This window comes from Antechinus flavipes, chromosome 5 (assembly GCF_016432865.1).
Source record: "Antechinus flavipes isolate AdamAnt ecotype Samford, QLD, Australia chromosome 5, AdamAnt_v2, whole genome shotgun sequence".
Lineage (NCBI taxonomy): Eukaryota > Metazoa > Chordata > Mammalia > Dasyuromorphia > Dasyuridae > Antechinus > Antechinus flavipes.
The window spans coordinates 92,221,910-92,240,960 of NC_067402.1; the positions used below are offsets into that span (position 1 = coordinate 92,221,910).

Genomic DNA, 19,051 nt, shown 5'->3' on the forward strand with positions numbered 1-19,051 from the left:
AGGAAAGCCTCCAGATAAGGAAGCTCCTCTCTTATCAACCTCCCCTCGTGGCCATGAAACCTTGGGGTTACTGTTTCTTCTGTCTCAGCAGTATCTATTCTTTCCTATCTTTGGCAAATCATGATTAGAGGCATAATGGACCAGATTATGACCTTATGAGCTTCAAAAGTTTGGCGCAGCCTCCAGAGATTCATAGCAGAGTCAGAGGTAGGAATCAAACTCAATGGGTGCTAGAACTGTTGAGCAACCCATTTGTCCATCAGGCAATTGCCCCCAACAATTGAGACATAGACATGAGGTTCTGCAAATAAGGGAGCAACTCCTCTCAGCCATACCAACATATTAACTCAGGGAGGAAATATTTTTGTAGCAACATTTTATATTATAATCCATGTTTTTGGAGACCAAGGGAGTGCATGATGGGGAATTGTGCTCCAGATTTATCTGGGTTTGAGCTGGGGGTTTGGGTTTTTGGCTTTGTTTCTTGCTATATATCTTCTTAGTAAATATCTTTTTTTTAATTAAAGTTTTTTTTTTGTTTTCAAAACATATACATGGATAATTTTTGAACAATGACCCTTGAAAAACCTTGTGTTCCAAATATTCCCCGCCTTCCCCCCCACCCTCTCCCCTGGGTGACAAGCTTTGAAAAAGCTAATTGATGTTAAATTTGTTCAAATGGTATTAAGGAGAAATCAACTTTTCAATGGGTTATATGATATTCCGGAAATGTTAAATTGGCTAAATGATACTGAAGGAAACACAATCCCCACAATCCTTCAGTATTACCCTCCCCAGAACCTTTCAGGGAGAAGCAGGAGCAGCATTCTAGGGATCCGACATTTCTGTTAGGAGAATAAGACCCAGAATCTCTGTGTACTACAACTGGGTCCTCCAGTCTTCTGCACATTGATTACATAGTAAGAAGAAGGGCTGAGGCAGCAGGGCAAGTGTATATTTCAGCTTTGGGAAGACTGAAGGAAACAGCTGGTGCTTGGGGATCCCCTTGAGACTGGTAGCTGATTCCCTTAGGTTATTCTGGCAACCTCACGGACAATGGATGGGAGAAGAAAGGCTGGAAGTCCGGGCAATGAAACTGAGAAATGGAATGAAGCTGGTGGCACCTAGTGGCTCAGTGGATAGAGCATGGGGCTCAGTCAGGAAGAGTTCAAATTCAGCCTCAGACACTTCCCAGATCTTCAAATGTGGACAAGTCAGGTCAGCTCTGACTGCCTGGCAAAATGTCTCCCTGGAGAAGGAGATGGCAAATCACTCCACTATCCTTGCCAAGAAAACCCCAAGTGAGATTGCAAAGGGTCTGACACTAACAATGTGAAATGACCAAATAACATATGGATGAAGCAGAGGGTGTGGAAATTGTGCAGGCAGAATTGACAAGACTTGGCAAGATTCATTTCCTTCTCTAAACTTCTCTATTTTTTTAGAGGGTACCATTCTCCACCTTTCTTTCTCCCTCACCCCCCACCCTGATCAATAAATTACCAAAACTCTTCCTTTCCAAACTGTCTTCCACAGGGTGCCAAAATCCTGTTCCTGAATCACAGACTTGATCGTGCTGCTCCCCTCCTCAAGGATTGTAAGTGGCTCTCCATTACCTCAAGAATAAATGGTAAGTTTCTCTCTTTGGCACTCAAAGCCCCAGCAATCTGGCTCAGCCTACCTTTCCAGACTTTTTTCACACTCCTCCCCCTCACGTAGCTGTATTCCTGCCAGACTAGCTACTTACTATTCTCAGAACTCGGCATAACAAGTCTCTCCTGTGTGTGCCCACTCCCACAGTTCTCCCTTCTCCTCTTCCCTTTCCTTCAAGGCTGAGCTTGGGGCCCAGCTGCTTCAGGAACCTCTTCCTTATTTCTATACTCCCTGACCATGGAGGTCCCAGTACTCCCACTTTCAAGGGGTCTATTCACAGGTTGTATTTCCCAGTAGAATGTAAGCTCCCTGAAGAAAGGGATTCCTTGTTTTGTTTTTGTTTGCCTTGCACTTACTATAATGCCTTATGCTTAGAAAGTGCTTAATGCTTACTAGATTTAATTAAGCATGGGAGAGATAGAGAGACAGACAGAAGCAAAGAGACAGGGAGAGCTAATGAGCTGAAGTTGACTGAGGATAATGGAATGGCAGTGACTGGAATGGTAGTGCTCTGAAAGAACTAGAATAATGGAGGGAAATAGTCTATTCCATTTTGGACATAGTGAGATGTAAAGGTTGCAGAAGGAACATTAAGGAGTAGCGTTCAATAGGCTGTTTGCAATGCAGGAAATACACGATTTAGACATTTAGTTTTAAGTGGCAAGTCATCCATAAAATCTTTTTTGTTTTTGTCTGTTCATACCCAGAAACTAGCACATAGTATGTGATGAGTAAGTTTATTCAAGAGAACTATTTTTATACAGCCAAACTATGCATTTGTGGAGTCACCGGGGAGATAAAATGGCATTAGGGGTGTAAACGTGGGCAACCCAAGTTTTTCTGGACCACTTTCCATCCTTCCTTCACCTTAAACCTACTACCTTATAGCATAGTTATATGTTGTCCACGTCTGGTACATATGCAGGCCTTTAATAAATGTTTCTGTCATAATTCCTCCATTGAATTGAAAGTGCCTTGAGGGCAATTTTTTTTTAATATTTGTATCTCCAATGCCTAGCACAAAGCTAAGGGATCATAGAACTGAAAAAAAAAATCTCAGAGACCTTGTAGTCCATCTCCTTCAATTTCTAAGTAAGAAGCCCAAGGCCCAGAGAGATAAAATATATTCACCCAAGAGAACCTAAATAGCAAGTGTCAGAACTCAGATGATCTGATTCCAAATCTCTTGCCCTTTCCAGTGCAACACACTACTTTTTTTAAGCCCTTAATAATTGTTTTCTGGTTTCCAGCCTCAGAAGGGTCAAGCCTCTGTTATCTTCACTCTTCTTTCTTAGATCTGATGTTAAAATATATATTCCCAAACCTCAGAGAGCCCTCTTTGTCCTTTCTCCAGTACCTGGAGGTAGACAAACTTGTCAGGTATTCCTAGGGTGACTGGGCTATAAATCACCTCTTATTTAGGACCACAAAAATAAAAATTAAAAAAAAATAGCTATTCCAGGGAGTTGATTCTAGGTCTCATTGAGAGGTGGAGTTTGAGATTTGAGGGTAAGGTGACAGGTGACTGCCTCCCTGTGAAAAGACAAGCAGGAAGAAAAAAGCCCAATTATAGGGGATTTCAGACACCCAGAAGTGATTGGAACCAGCTGGTGAGGAGAGGGAAGGGGGAGGGGAGAAGCTGGGGCAAGATACAAAAACAGCTGTGTTTTAATTCATCGTACATTATTGTGTTTGCCTTTCTTAACCCAGTACTAAGGGAATAAGAGTTTTGATTGGGAGAAATGAGAATCTGGTGAAATGCAGCAGGGGGGCATCTTTGATAAACAGCAGAGGGCAACATGAATACACAACTCCTAGGGAGAAGAGCAAAGAAGGATAACAGGAAGTGGGCGAGGATTACAATAGAAGGAAGGAGCCAACATTTGATCCTACTTTGCAGTCTGCCCTGTCCAAACTCATCAATTCAATTCAACAAACAATGTGCTTCCCATGGTACTAGGCTCCAGATATAAAGGCTTCAGAACCTAAAGTAGTTCCTGTCCTCCAGGGAGCTTACTTTCTACCTGGGAAAGACCACTCCAAGGAAGGTATTTTGTACACAAAATACACAGAATAAAAAAAGTAACATGGGAGTGGGCTGGAGCTAGAGAAGACAGATAACTTGGAGAGGTGGGAGGTTCTATAAGAAATAGCACCTTAACAATGCATTGGGGGAAAAACCTAGGGATTTGGGGAGGCAGAGGTGAAAAGGGAGAACATTTCAGACATGGGAAATGGGCTATACAAAGGTATGGAGACAGGAGACAGGAGACAGAATGTTTCATATGATAAACAAGAAGTAGGGAAACTGGCTTAAACAGTGTGTAAAGGGATCAGTCTGGAAAGACAAGTTGAAGCCAGATGCAAAAGGCTTTATATTTCAGACAGAGGAGTTCATATTTGCTTATAAAGGGTAGTCACTTGTGCTTCTTCTTCTTTTTTTTTTTTTGCTGAGGCAATTGGGGTTAAGTGACTTGCCCAGGGTCACTCAGCTAGGAAATGCTAAGTGTCTTGAGATCAGATTTGAACTCAGGTCCTGCCTTCAGAGCTGGTGCACCACTTAGCTTCCCCAAATTGCACTTTCAGATTTTTAATTCCCCTTCGAGATCAGGAAAGGTCTTCTTAAAAACAAAATAAACAAAACCCAAACATTTCTCTCCTTTCCCAGACTGGGTTTACCAAAGCCCCCTAAACAAGAATATCTTTATATTGTTAACCTTCTTCCCCAATGCTACTGTCTAGCCAAAGTCATTTCCACTCCCTCCCTCACATACACACTCCATCTCACTGTCTTTCCTCTATGTACCTTTGCCATGGCCATTCCATATACCTGGGGTGCACTCCCTTGTTCCCTCCAGTATCTATAAAAGGCAGCTCTGCTTGGGAGGTCTGAGCTGCAGTTGCCTAAGTCTATTAGATGTCTGAACTAGCTATCACCAATATGGTGAACCTCTCGTAAGAGGGGCTTAACTACCAAGCAACCCTCTGAGGAGCCAACCAGTCCAAGCCAGAAACAGAGAAGTCCAGAGTCTCAGAATCAGGCCTAAGAGAGCCTGCCAGTGAGGAACGACCCAGTCTCAAAAAAGAGGCAGCTCAAGTACCATCTTCTTAGAACCTTTCCTGATCCACCCAATCGTCAATGCCCTCTCTCCCTCCCAAGAAACTCCTGGGTATGTGTTTATACTTATTAACTTTATATTTATGCTATATGTATTTATGTATAGGGCATCTAGATGGCAAAGTGGATAATGTGCCGGGCCTAGAATTAGGAAGACTCCTCTCCTTGAGTTCAAATCTGGCCTGAAACATTTACCTGCTATGTGACCCTAGGTATGTCACTTAGTTTCATTTGCCTCAGTTTCCTCCTCCGTAAAATGAGTTGGAGTAGGAAATGGCAAACTGCTCCAGTATCTCTGCTAAGAAAATCACAAATGAGGCCACAAAGTCAGATATGACTGAAAAACTTCCTCATCTCTGTCCCCCTCTGTCCCCCACTTCTGTCTCTGTGTGTGTGTATAATATATATATATAAATATATAATATATATATAATACACACACACACACACTCACACACACTTATCTGCCCCATTATAATGTAAGCTCCTTATGAGTAGATTTTGGTTCATTCTTTATTCTTGTATCCCTTACATGGCATTTAGTAGGTGTTTAACAAATGTTTAGCATTTAACAAATTGTTTAACAATATGTCTGTTGCCTAATAATCAGTCTAGTAAAATGTAAAGAGGATAATCACTAGAAGATTAGCTACCAAGTAGTGAGGTTTTGGGGGATTTTTGGCCAAAGCAACTCATTAACTCTCTATTAGACACAAACACACACACACACATAGAGAGAGAGAGAGAGAGAGAGAGAGAGAGAGAGAGAGAGAGAGAGAGAGAGAGTGAGTTTGCTATCTACCTTGGTGGAAAGTATTTACCCAAGAAATCACCTCTAAGTCAGTAAGCATTTAGTCTGAATCAGGCACTGTGGAAGACTGTAAAGACAAATGAAACAATGGCATTGTAATATAGTTAAAATACTACATATTTTTAATGAAAAAAAGATTAGAAAAACACCTACTTCAACACTAATCATTAAAATTTTTAAAAGTAATATAATGCTAAATAAAATTTAAAACGTAATATGCTATTAAATAGAATTTTGAAATTGAATATATATCATTTAATAGCATCTTGAATTCTGGTTCTCAGGAAAAATAAATTCAATTAAAGAAAAATCAGGAGGTAGATGGAAAAGTCTATGGAGATTCCAAAACAGAAAACTGGACACTTTCCAGGAGGATGTTAACCAATTCATAACACTGATTCTTTATTATGTCTAATTTCTTTTCAGAACAATGTCTTTCCTTTTCCTTGATTCAGATATATTGTTAATATATGAATAGACTCATAGCTTGGTGGGGGGAAGGGAAAAGGACTCAAAGGAAATTAAAGGGAGGAAAAGGGAGAGCAGAGAAAGGAGAAGCACTTGAAATAACTGAACCACTTTGAAGAGAGGAAGAGGACAATTAGAGGGGATGTGTAAAGTCGAGATAAAGAGATTACCTGAACTGTGAGACCTGTGGAAAACAAAAGGAGGTACCACAGCGTGTGACGCGATACCTTTGAAGGAAAAGAAAGGAAGTGGTAGGGAAGGCATTGTTAACCACCAGGTGGCGATGTCTGCCCAAAATAGATATCTGGAAAGGCATCCCTGATTTTTATTTTATTTTATTTTGTGCTGATGAAAATACAAGGTAGGGGAAAGAGAAAATCCCATACACATGTTTCCGGATTTGCTGTTAGGTTGTTTTTAGCAACTGCTGACCAAAGCTGCTTCCTTCCTTTCCATTGGCTTTTCCCCTAAATCTTATCTACTACTTGATCTCTAAAGCAGTTTTAGAGAAGGACCCCTCCTAAACACTTGACAATTCTCACCACTTTCTGTGGCAGAGTGAAGACAGAAAACCTGCCTAAGAAACACCTGAGACTCTCCACATTCTCACTAACCTTCTTTTCTAGCCTTTTCTCACAGAATTCTCCTTCAGGTATCCCTTAGAACTGCCAGAGTTGATTTCCTGCCATTTCCCAAACACACCTTTTCACCTCCTTGACTTTGTTCCAGTGATTTCCATAGCCTGGAATTCCCTCTCCCCCACATCTGCACCAGATGAAACCTCACCTAGCCTTCAGGATTCGGTTCAAAAGCCACCTCTTCAACGAAGACTTTCCAGATCCCTTAAGTTGAAAATGATCCCATTCTCCGGATTTCCTAGTAACTCATACTTTTACAATCTTATGGAATTTGTTTGTGAACATATCTGTCTTATGTTTCTTATGAGTTTGTAAAATGATAGCGGGCAGAAACTATGTCAAGTTCATCCTTGTCCACAGCAGTAAATCAACAAAAGTAGGGGATTTTTTCCCCTGAAAGTCAATTGACTTATACTTACTGTCTCAATTAAGGAAGGAAATAGCAGTGTTAAATGCAAGGGAAATTGCCTATAGAATATCTGAGTCTAGTTACTTGGCAGCTCAGACAGTGCCTGGCTCAGTTTCTGATTTATCCCCCAAGTGGAAGAATCTTTTCATTTAATTGATCACCGACCCATCTGTTTACAGCCCGCAATGATTAAACAAATTCTAATAATTCTCCAGAATTAAAGTTGGGGGGAGGGAGGGAATGATTTTTATATAATGCAAAATGGAAACCTGCATCGAGGACGACAGCCCCCTCCATCCTGCAACAAGAAACCAAGTGCTAGTCCTTTAAATCAGCAGGGCAGGAGAGCAGCTGAGAACTCCCGGAGAGGAATCCCCGCCTCAGCGCCCTCGCGGTAGCGAGACCGGAGGAAATCGTTTGCGGCTGACCTCGCGGCGGCGGCGGCAGTCACGTGATCTGCTTGCTAGGGAAAGAGCCACGGTAGTCCAGCTAGACAGACACCTATGGTAAAGACGCACTCGGGAAGCCCAACACATTCACTTATTCCGTAAGCCGAGCTAAATGATGGAAATTGGCTCTGGACACTCCTTCCCAAGCATCCCAGTTAGTTCCAATAGCTTGAATAAAATAGCTTCTCGTTTCTGGCTGTGATGTAGTGCAGTGACCAGAATAAAACATATAAATGAGAAGAAAGCAACGTTAACAGAAGGGGGTATAGCTCAGTGGTAGAGCATTTGACTGCAGATCAAGAGGTCCCTGGTTCAAATCCAGGTGCCCCCTGTCACATGACTTTTACCATCAGAGCAGCTTGCAGCTCAAATGGGTGGAGTCATGTTTACTCCCTCTTTCACCAACATTTTTCCCTCTCCCAGAAGTTTTAATACTAAAATAGAAGGAAACATGAAAACGGAGGGGAGTTGCTATGGTGCTTATTAAAGAACCAGAACATTTGTTTGCTAGGACAAAAGGTCTCTGGTTCAAATCCCAGTGCTCCAAAAATATTCACCTCTAATTAACTTCAGATTAATCTTTTATTAGGTCCTTTGCCTTTACAATTCAATCTTACCCCCTCTTTTTTTTTTTTAACCCCAATCTCTGTCCTCACTGATGGAACAAAAACCGACAGCATACAAGATAAATCTCACCTTCACGATAAACAGCTAGGAAAGTCCTGGAGTCAGAAGCAGCAATCCTTAGACATTTATTAGTTTTGCCACCAATCTCTGAACTTTGATTTTCTCATCCGTAAGATGGGGTTCCTGCCTACATCATAGGGTTACTATTAGAAACAGTTCTTTAGCTGAAAAAAAAACCTTCATTGTCACCTCACCTAAGTATCTAATTTTACAGATTGTACAGTGATAGATTCTAATTTACAGAATCTGAAGCCTAGAGGAGTTAGAGATTTGCTCCCCATTCCCAACACAAAAGCAATTAAGTGGCAAAAGCAAGGTGTGATCCCTGGTTTTCTGATCCCCAAGGTCAGAAATTTTCCCACTTTAACGCTGCAAATGAGATGTTTAAAATTTGCAAAAGGATATTTATATGTTAGCTGTTATTATCTAATAACTAGCATTTACATCGTTTGAATGTTTGCAAAGGATAGGTTATCTAACTTCTCATATGATCCTAACAACAGCCCCTCAGTCAACAAGCATTTATTATGCAACTACTATATGCCATTAACATATCTAAAGGAGGTCCTTGATAAAAATAGAGGTTCCATATTAACCAAAATATTTGCATTAATATTTTGGTATCTTCTCTCTTTTGTATGTATATCTCATGTTATCTTTACCCTGCCTGTCCAAATGTGAAAAGGGATGGCTCAGGGAGGAGCAAGTTCCTTATAACCCAAAGTGAGTAACCACTGGTCATGGATTAAAACATTTATTAAGGACCATATTATTAAAACATATTATTAAAGCGCCAAGCACCAAACTGGATGTTGGGAATATAAAACCCAAGAATGAAACAATCTTTACTCTCAAGGAATTTAAATTTGATGAAGAAAATGTATTCTGCCCTCAAGGATCTGACCTTCAAGTTGGGAAGAAAAAAACTTTTTGGGAAAAATAACACATACACATACACACAAAGTACACACAAAATGAATATGAGAGATGTATGGGCTAGAATAAATAACAGATTTGGAATTATGGGGTGAAGATTTAAATAAATAAAAGTATTTCTGCTACTTAGTAGTTCTGTGACTTTGGGTATCATTTAATATCTCTGGGCCTTAATTGCCTCATCTTTTAAACGAGGGAATTGAACTAGATGACCTCTGAGATCGTTTCCAATTATAAATTGATATTCCAGTGTTTCTGAGGTCCCATCTTGGTTCTGAGTCTATGATTTTTTTGACATACTGTTCCCCTCAAACCACTAGCTGTCCCATGAATATAAACACACAAGCCATTTTTCTTTAAAGGTTTTTGTCTTACCCAAATAGAAGAAAACAAAGCAGAAACCATAATTTCCAAATTTACAGCAGCAGTATGCACAAAAGCTGCCTTTGGCCTAGATTGTTTGATGACAAGGAGGCACAATAGTGACTCCTATTGATTTTTCTTTGACTTTTGCATATACTTCACCCATCCCCATCCCCCATACATCAATTAATTTATCCTGGAAGTAATCCTCCAGTCTCCCTCCCTTTTGGAAGAAGGATCTTACTCTGGGCTCTCTACTTGATTCTAATTTCACCTTGGGATGAGATCAGATGTGGCAACATCAGATTATTACTTAGAGAAAGTGCTAAGGTAGAATTCCACCAGTCAAAGCATCCCTTAAGAATGCTTTGTTCTTCCATAAAGTTTATCCCAAGTGACTTGCCATCATTGATCTTAAATCAAAGTAATAAGTAACATATCAAAAAATTTTTTCACATTTTTTCTGCCTTTCCTGACAACTGGTAGTTTTAAATTGTCAATATTATCTGGATATTAGCATCCCACCTTTTGCATAAAAGTCTGCCTCACAAATTCTAATCAGCATTTCTCTCCCATTTCTGAGTGCTCTGAATACTTAGAAAGTTAATGTGGTATATGACAAAGAAGCTAGACCTGGGACTAAGGCCTGATTCAATACAATTGACAAGCTCTGTGACCTTGAGTCATTTAGCTCTGGACATATTCTTATGTCACAAGTTCTTGACAATAAGATTTTGACATCTATTCTATCATATATTGCCTTCTTTTGGTTCTCAGGTTCTTCATATAAATCTTTCATCAGTTAAGTTCTCTAGGGCAAGGATTGGGATTTTGCTTGTATTTCTGACAAAGGATTGATCATGTAGTATACTTTGACATTTTGATAGATTCATGGCTGATTCCAACAAATTCAAATCCTTCAAAATTCATGAAGCAAACACACAAGAGAGACTTGAAAAAGACCTCTTGAATTGAGTCTCCTGACTATATTAATTTTTCTTTTTCCATTCTCATTCTTCCTAATGCCTGCTACTTATTTCATTCTAACAGTGGAAAGATTCCTAACCTGGGAATCAAAAATTCTAATACTCTGTCACAAATTGTGTGACTTGGGGCAAATTACTTCATCTCTGTCTCATTTCTTCATCTATCATCAAGGAAATAAATCCCTTTCCTACATAATGATAAATACCTTCAAATACTTGAAGACTTGTCATAAAGAAAAGTAATTTATTCTGTGTGGGTCCAGAATGGATAGAATGGATGCAACTTATAAGGAAAGAGATTTCTACTCCAATTTGTAGTAAAACTATTAGAAGTTTTGAAACATGACGTATTGCCTTTTAAGTAGAAACCATCCCTAAGTGTTCAAGCAAATGTTAACTGGGTGACCTTCTATCAGAGAGATTGAATCACAGATTAAGAGATAGAAAGAATTTTAGAGGGCATCTTGGATCATCCCCCCTTCCTGCCCTCTCATTTTATATATGGGAAGACTGAAGAGTTGGGGAAGATGACAAATTAAAAAAAAAATAATAAGAGGCAGGATTTGATTCTAGGTCTGCCACTACTTTCTTTCCCTCACTAGTACATGTGTAACGATTTGAACTAAGTTTCCAAGTCACTGGAAAGATCAATGAATGGATTAGGAGAGGGAAGAGTCCACACAATAAATTGGGTGGCCACATGAAACTCACTTAACCTCTCTGAGACTCATTTCCCAAATATGCAAAATAAGGAGGTTGGACTAAGTCGTGAGTTCTTTACGTAAGGTACATGGAAAGATTTCAGCAGGTCCATAAACTTGGATAGAAAAAAAATGCATCTTTATTTTTACTAACTTCTAACTGAACTTCAGCATTTCCTTCAATTATTTAAGAACATTATTGTGAAAAGAGATCCACAGGCTTTTCAAGAATGCCAAAAAGGTCCTCGATATAAATAGTTAAGAAACCTCGGACTATGTGATCCTTTAGAGTTCGGACAAGTCTAGGACGTAATTTACATTTCAATTGCGCAGTGCTGCAAAATTAAATCCTTGCATCCGGAAACAAGAGCGATGCAGCCTGGGAGATGTAGTCTCCTGAGGAAGAGCATCCGAATGCAACCACGGGTTAAGTTGTCCCGGAGGCAAAACAGGGAACTAACTCTTGAGTTCCTATGGTCCCCCAGCAGAGTGGGCTCGAGCCTGTGATCACAACTGCGGCCAAAACTCTGATCTAAAGGGGAGTGGGAAAAGGCGGGGGAGAAAAAGGCGGCCTTGGTCCTAACGGAAGACGAATCTGCAAAGAGAAAGGCGAGAGAGAGCAGGGTGCCGGGTGCCAGGCCTGGAGTTAATCAGACTTGAATTAAAGTTCGGCCTCAGGCACCAACTGTGTGATTCTGCTGTTTACCTCAGTTTCCTCATCTGTATAATAAATTGGAGAAAAAAATGGCAAAGTCCTCCAGTATCTTTTCCAATAAAACCCTAAATGGGTCAGGTAAAGTAAGATAAGACTGAATGCACTGAACAGCACACCTCAGAAAGCTAGAGTGAAGTCACTTCCTCTGAGTGGAAACGGAAGTGTTCTACCGGAAGGAACGGTTACTAGGAGCCGGTTGCTTAGGCAACAACGGTCGAACCTTTGTCAGAGGCTGCTGGTGGAAAAGGAGGCCTAGTTGTTTTGTTCTTGGGGCCCCAGTAAAGGCGGCGTCCTCTCTCTGCTTGTGACCGAGCCCGTCTGAAGCCCCCAGCGCGTCCTCCCGGAGAGGGGCGGTGGCGGTGCCCTCTGCTCGGCCAGCGCTTGTAGGTGGCCCTGGATGGAGGCCAAAAACATGGCCGCCGCTGCGTGACCTTGAGCTGGGCGCTTCATCTCCCCGGGGCGGCTCTCTCTGAAATGCGGCTGGCCTCTCTCCTCTCGGGCCCCTCTGACTTGGGCAGCTCCCAGCCAGCGCCTCCTCGGAAGAGGCCGCTCGGGATAACGAGAGCGCGTCGGGAGAACGAAGGGCTTCCGTGCCCACCGACCGCTAGTGTCTGCGTGGCCTTGGGACCTTGGGGCGCTCGAGGCCTGCCCCTGCCTCAGCGAGTCCCCGGGTCATTGTTATCTCCTTTCACAGAGGCGGGATCGAGAGGTTGGTTAAAACCTCGTGTCTGGGAAGAGAGGGAAGCTTAGGCGTCAATATCTAAGTTTGATAAAATGTTAAATGCATTTTTAAATGGGAGAGTTAAATTTAAGGCAGAGTGAATTAGTTCACACAGTGGCTAGTTGATAAGGGTTAAACATAAATGTATCTAGATTTAGATAAGTACTTTGAAGACAGACAGACCTATAATCTACCATTGTATTAAGCACCAATTACTATGTGCTGTCAACTGGGCTAGGCAAAGATTTTTTATTTAAATGAAACAACTTTTATCATTCCATTGTAATGCAACATGTACAGAAATAAGCATATACAAAAGGAATACAGATTTTGTCAGGAGAGATTAATAGCATTTGGGAATATCAGGAAAATGTTAGTATAGGTCACCCCCATTGAGGGAAAATAGGATATGTGGTAGAGGATCATTTGCTGTTCTTGTTCAATCATGTCTGAGTCTTAACAACCCCATTTGGGGATTTTTTGGCAGAAATACGAGTGATTTGCCATTTCCATCCCCAGCTTTTTTTTTTTTTAACAAGTGAGGAAACTGAGGTCAATAGGATTAGATGATTTAGGGTCAGGCAGCTAGCAGGTATCTGAATTTAGGTCTTCCTAACTCCAGGAGGGACACTATCCATCGCACTACCTATTTGCCCAAGAGGATAATAGTTACATATAATCTAAAACTGGAATGATTCTGAATATCTACTCATATTCAGACGAAACAAATACAGGACACTTATGTCATTTCCCCAAAGTCAAAAGATCCTTAATGTTTGAGTTTTCTATCAGAACAACTACACCCAACAACAATGCATTCCAGGATATATGTATCAAAGAAAATTACTTAAATACATACACACACGACATTGATATTTTTCACCTTTCTCTCCTGATCATCATATATATATCCAATAAATTTGTTTTTATTTTGGAACTTTGATGAATCTTAGATCTCTTGTCTGCAATATCCTTTTCATTAGTTTCCTTGTCTCCAGTGTCTTCTCTTTCAAAGTGATAATCCTAAAACACAGGTCTGACCATGTTAAATTGTACATTTCAGTAGCTTACTATTGTCTTACACATAAAAGTATAAATTTTTCCTTTAAACACTTAATATCCACCACAGTCAACTCCATCCTAACTTTACATACTTACTTTGTTACATAACATTCTATAGATCAGCCAAATTGTCCTTCACAGAAGACATCCCATCTTCTATCTCTATACCTATGTATTCCCACCATCACAAGAATATACTTCCTCACTGCCACCACTAAGAATTTCTACCTTTCTTCAAGTGCCACCTTTTTTATGAAATAATTTCTCGATCACTCTGTGTGCTAAAACCTTTCCTTCCCCCTAAAATAACCTTGTATTTGCTTTGCATTATATGTGTACATGTTGTCCTTCGATAGAACTTAAACTTTTTGAAGGCAGGGATTGTTTTGATTTCTCTTTGTATTCCCTTGTGCCCAGCTGGCTATTAATAAGTTTGTGAATTGCTTGCTAAATCTCATCAATATTTGTAGTTGTTCCAGTGCTGTAGATCATAACCCAGTGCTGTGGATTTTAAACTAAGTGCTGAGTGAATAGTTTGTAGTTACTGATTTAATATTAAGCTTCTAAAGTCTACCCCACCTTGTTCAAGGCAGCAGCAGCAGCAGCAGTACTCATCTTTATATAACATTTTGTGATTTACAAGCCATTTTTCTTCACAATTCTATAAAATAGAAACAGCATAAATAAGTACTCTTTTTATGTTACCATACACTCAAGGGATGAGTAATAATGTAAAACTGTAGGAATGTTTTTTTCCTGAATGTCCTTACAAATTGCATAGGGAAGTGTAGTTCTGCTTGAAAGTAGGGAACTGGACTAAGTGACTTTTCAAGGTATCTATCAATATTTATATAGTTTTAACTGAGTTTTAGTTGTTTTCCCTTCCCTGCAGATGGCAGTGCTGCTCTGGAAGGGATATTCTTATAATTCCTTTTTCCCTCTTAATTTCATCCTTCATTCTTTGGCTTAATCTTTTCCCTCTTCTACAATCTTCCTGCCATTAACAGCTGCTACATTTCATTCTACAGCTAGAAAAGTAGATGGTTTTATTCCAGAAAATGTAAAACTTATTCTTCTCCAATAATCATCTACCTTCTAGTACTATGACTGAAATTATCCTATTAGATGTAATTGCTTTTTCAAACACTGAAGATTCCTATCTAAAGGGAAATATGTTTAACTCATCAGCACAAGCCATTAATCATTACCTTGAGTTCATTTCTCAGTTTCTTAGCTGAGTGTATTCTTTAATACAGGACATAAGATGGAAGTTTTAATACATAAAATGTAGTCAGGTAAAGGTCTAGAATATAAATGGTGACCTAAGTGGGGAGAGCCAGATGGGTGAAAATAGTATACAAAAATAAATTCACAAATCATCAGCATTTATATATATTAATAAAAAACAGGAAAAAAGAAAAATAACATCTGAAAAATAACAAAATAAAATCCTTGAGTTAATCTAGCAATACACACAGAGAACACATATAAATATAATTGCAAACTCAGTTTTCACTTTAATAAATGAGAATCTAAATAAGAGAAGAAATATTCAATAGTCTTGGCTATTCAGGATCATAGTGTTGATAGTTCCTAACTTAATTCTAGGTCAAATAAATAGCAAAATACTTTATAGAATTAGAAAAAAGGCCAAAAACATTTAAGAAAATAAATGAAGATAAGAGTAGGAATAAAGGGGAGTTGATACACAAAATAATTATTTTTTTAAACTATTTTTTTAAATGGAGACAATATGTCTATGCTGAAATAAGAGGAAAGGGCAAAAAGTGCAACTTTCACATCAAAATATGGAAAATCTTTGTAACTACTAAAGCTAGCAGAAAGTAAACCAGGCAAAGCCAGAGGTATCAGTTTTTCACCAGATATCTCCAAAGACTTTTCAGTTATGTTGGGAGAGGGGATTATTAATAGTTAAAAGTTGAATTAGGTAGCCTTTGAGATCCCTTCTAGCATTAATATGATGTATCCATGACTCTATATTCATAGATTTTGTGGTTTGTTAGAAGGAATCTTAGAGATGATCTACTTTCCTCCCTCCCAAAATTACTCTGTAAATATTCTGCATTTACTCATTTGTGTGAAGCAAGATTCTATTCTCTTTTAAAGATACAGTAACTTAAAAAAATTAAATATCTCATCTATAGGCTCCATGGAAAAAGGTTATTGAAGTGGGTAGTTTGTTTTGTTATTGTTTGTTGTTTTTCCTCAATGAAATTTGTTTTTCAAGTCAGAATGATTGTCATTTTTCCTTCATTACCCTGGGACCCAATACTGTACACTAAATGAAGAGAAATTTGAAGTTCAGGATAATTAAGCAGCCTTAGCCTTAACTGATTGTTAATTAACAACCAGTAAGCATCAGGGAAAAGATTCAACTATAGAGGACCTGGATCAGGGCTTTTTCCTTATCTCCATGCTTTTTTCCATCATTTCCACTTAATACAGGTTAAGTACCTCATAGTAAAAAAAATAATAATAGTAAATGTTAAATCCTCAGCTATATAACAGAATCATTAATTTCTTATTTCACTGAGTATCTTAGTTGTTTGGTTTTTGTTTCTTTAATTAGCTCAGTCAATTCCCTGGAGTAGATAAGGAGAGCCAGGGTCTGGAGGGGAAAGAAAGTATGCCTAAATTCTAAAGGAATGTTTTTAGGGCCCATATGAATCCAGGAACTACAATTCCCAATATGCATTGCTGCCAGACTTATTCAGTCCTTTAAATTATGTCTTGACTTTTTTTTTAATTGTGTGTGTGTGTGTGTGTGTGTGTGTGCTTTTTGTGACCCTATTTGGGCAAAGACTGAAGTGGCTTGCCATTTCCTTCTACATTTTATAGATGAGGAAATTAAGCCAAACAGTTGGCTTACCCAGAGCCACACTCTTCCTGACTCCAGACCTTCCCCTCAATCCATTGAATCACCTAGCTGCCTAAATTAATCAATAATTAAAGAAAAAACACCCCTCTAGGTAATTTGGGCCTTCTCCATAATCAATGAGCTGGAAGGAAGCCTGGGAATGCCTGCTGGGAATTGTAGCCCATGACACCTTGTAGAAGCAGGCCACCCAGGCCCTAACCCTGTGGTCAAACATAGGACTCCTGGCCTGTTTTAGGGATAGCAAGGACCAGGAAACTCCTGTCTCCATGGGAGGGAAGAGAAACCTAGCATGAACAGACTTGTCCATCGCAGAAGAAAGCTTTTCCAGGACAGCAGTGACCACGCATTGGTAGAGTTCTTTGTTCTTTGGGAGGCAATAGGGAGTATTTTCTGACTGGGACCTAACCTCAAGTTCCTGCCTCCCCAGCATTTTCCGCTTTTCATCCAAAGCATGCACAAGTAGATCGAGTCTCATTTGGACTAAGCAATTTTACACTGATAAGACTGGGAACTAGGAGTGACTTTGAGGGATCATCAATTCCAACCCTGTTATCTTAGAAATGAGCACAGACAATTGTTATGGCAACCACAATCTTTTCAATTAAAAGTATTACATTTGTTCCTTGAAACAAACACAGCTTGTGAGACAGCTTGGAGCAGATTAATGTCTTCATTTAAAAGAGGAGGAAATGTGCAGGGGAAAGTGTAATAAAAACCCCCTCAATAGAGGAAGATTGAGATCATAGATTTTTATAGTTGGAAGGTTTCTCAAAGGCCATCTAGTCCAAACAACAGCTAAAAGAAAATCCCATAACACACAACTGTCAAGAGGTAATCCATCCCACCTTTGTTTGAAGAATAGGAGAAAAAGGGAAAGTATCCATCTCCCTGAAATAACTATTCAACTTTTGGATCTCTGAAATGGTTAGAAAGTTTGTTTTTTTTTTACATCAATCTTGAATCTGCCTCACAGATATTAAAGTAACTATGATCAAACACTACATATTCATAAAGGGGAAAAAGAACTGAGCCAGGCCCCTGTATAACAAATTTCCATTATAAGATCATAGTTGTTCATAATTACTTTCATTATGAGGTATTGCTGCCAGAAAGTGTGTTCATAAGCCATCTCATTTAGTCCAACCTCATTCAAAACGATGAGGAAACATTTACAGAGAAGTCACTTGTGCACAGTCACAGAAGTGGAAAATGGCAGAGCAAGGATTTAAACTGAGGTTCTTTGATTCCAGGTCTGGGGAACATCATTCCACAATATTGTTCCATGTAATGGGGCACTGATGAGATCTTTAGTGAACTTGATGAGCTCATAAGATGGTAAACCTTTATCTGAGGCTTTTTGAAATCTCTTAAGAATATTGGATGTGAGGGAGGGAGGGGGAAAAAAAATCGGAAAAGAAACGAGTGCAAGGAATAATGTTGTCATTATAAAGTAATCATTAAATAAAAAAAAAAAAAAAGAATATTGGATGTGCTTTTTACCATCTCATGAAGACAAACCATCTGGAATTCCAGTATCTCAAATCAGTCTCTCAACCAAGGCTATCACCATTGCTCTTGATTTTGCTTTCTTTATTAAGACTTTATAGTTTAAGCAATGCAGATTATATCATCATCTACTCTTGTCCTATTCTTTACCCCTCCCATCTCTAATCATGTGAGAGTTGTCTCACATGCAGCTCAGTGATGCTGAAGGAACTTTTACAATCATGCAAAAAGTAATCACTAGAGATTTGTCACTCAAAAGTATTTTATTTTTTCCAATTATGTGTATAGTTTTCAACATTCGTTTAAGATTTTGAGTTCCAAATTTTCCCTCCCCTCTCCCTTACCTTGTGGTGAATTATCCTGGGCATGCCCACAGATGTTAAATGTGCTCATGTATGACCAGAGAGAGGAGTCCAAGGACAGTGTCATTTCTGAATTCCCTCTACTCTGGAATTAGAAGAGAGTAATTGATTTTATGGGTAATGTCAGTCTTGAGGATATTCAAAAGATATAACTATTATTCTCCTTGGGACCCATACTACTTTCCCTCTCTTCACAGCTCATCAGCCATTACAACTATATATTTTTTAATGTTTTAATGTTTGATCATGCTGATTGACACTTTTTTAATAAGAGGGATGACCTTTACCTTCACCAAGCCCAGTGATGATTGCTCAGGTTTGTTTTTTTTTTTTTTTCCTGAAAGAACAAGCATCTTTTCTCCCTAACCTTTCTTTTTTTTATTTAATTTTTTTTCTTGAGGCAATTAGAGTTAAATGACTTGGCCAGGGTCACAAAGCTAGGAAGTGTTAGGTACCTGAGATCAGATTTAAACTCAGGTCCTCCTGACTTCAAAGCTGGTGCTCTATCCACTGTGCCACCTAGCTGCCCCTCCTATCCTTTTCTTTCAAAGCAAAAACAGTGGTAAG

The 19,051-nt window shown here is 39.3% G+C and overlaps 1 non-coding gene across 1 annotated transcript; it reads left to right on the forward strand.

Moving 5' to 3' along the window:
- Nucleotides 1-7,805: 7,805 nt before the first annotated feature.
- On the forward strand, nt 7,806-7,877 carry TRNAC-GCA (transfer RNA cysteine (anticodon GCA)). The gene has a single exon. It is a non-coding gene; the product is annotated as a tRNA-Cys (tRNA).
- The last annotated feature ends 11,174 nt before the right edge of the window (nt 7,878-19,051 follow it).